Source organism: Elephantulus edwardii, unplaced genomic scaffold (assembly GCF_000299155.1).
Source record: "Elephantulus edwardii isolate Elephantulus edwardi_28Jun2011 unplaced genomic scaffold, EleEdw1.0 scaffold00336, whole genome shotgun sequence".
Lineage (NCBI taxonomy): Eukaryota > Metazoa > Chordata > Mammalia > Macroscelidea > Macroscelididae > Elephantulus > Elephantulus edwardii.
In genome coordinates this window covers 1108734-1109974 of record NW_006400086.1, presented here as the reverse complement: position 1 = coordinate 1109974, position 1241 = coordinate 1108734, and positions in this window count along the sequence as shown.

Sequence of the window (1241 nt, the reverse complement as noted above, 5' to 3'; positions counted from 1 at the left end):
GGCATCATGTAATATTTGTCCTTTTGTAACTTGTAAATTTAAGAGTAAGATATATATTGGGAATCTGCTATATGTTAGAAATAAGAAATATGTTAAGAACTTACTATGTTATAGGTTAGAAACAAAATAAGAAATATGTTAGGAATTTGCTGTTAGAAATTATGTTAAGAATATTTGTGAAAACATACTCTTAATGGCTCTGGGGCCCCAGTGACCACAACAGGTGTGGACCCTCGATAAGGAGATATGACTGGTTACTGCCATGTTGCCAAAGAAACACAACTAGTATCGAAAATGATTGGTCAAACCCATATTGTTATTCAACGTCCCAGCATGCCCCCACTTGACTCACCATAATGTAAAGCAGGGAAGCCAGAGTACATAAAACTCTGGCTGTGGTCAGCAACTCTCTTTCTGCATTTCACAATGAGCTGAACACTGAAGGCCTAAAAGCTCTTTTTAGAGCCAAGAACACTAGCCTACACTAATGGACATGAGCTACTGAGACAGTGGAATATTCTGCCCACACCAACAGACCCAGGCTACATTGAATTGCTGAACTAGCTGAGAAACCCCCTGGCTACATAGAACTTCTGAACTAGCAAAGAAACTCCCCTCACCCCCCAACTGCACCAATGACCATGAGAGGCAAAAGAAGGAGACAAGTGGGATTCCGGGGTGAGTGAGTATTCTCCACTGTTGATGAATCTGTTGTGATTCATTTGTGAACTGTAAAGATAAATTGCAATTAACTGTTTAATACTTGCTATGAATTGGTGAATCAATAGATTGTGGTGAATTTATGAATTGCAATGAAGATAACTTTCAATTGTTGCTATGAATTAATTAATGAATCAATAAATTGTAATTGGCCCTTGTAATATGCCTATGGGTAATTAATTAAGGCTCAAGGCTCATGACAGACCATAACCCTGTTCTATAAAAATTGTCCTCTAAATTCATAGAGTTCCCACAGGCATGTTTAAGAAGTGGATGCCACACCTACTTCCAAGCCTGTCTTAATCTGTGAACTTTAAAAAACGTATGTTAACATTTTTTTTTTTTTGCTGTTGACACATGAAGTAACCAATTTAAGGAAAGTTCAACCTCCTTTGAAGGAAATAGCAAAAAATAAGGTCCCCGGAATAGATGGTATACCAATTGACATATTTCAGCTAACAGATGCTGCCCTGGATGTGCTCACCAAGTTGTGCCAAGAAATCTGGAGAACAACCACTTGG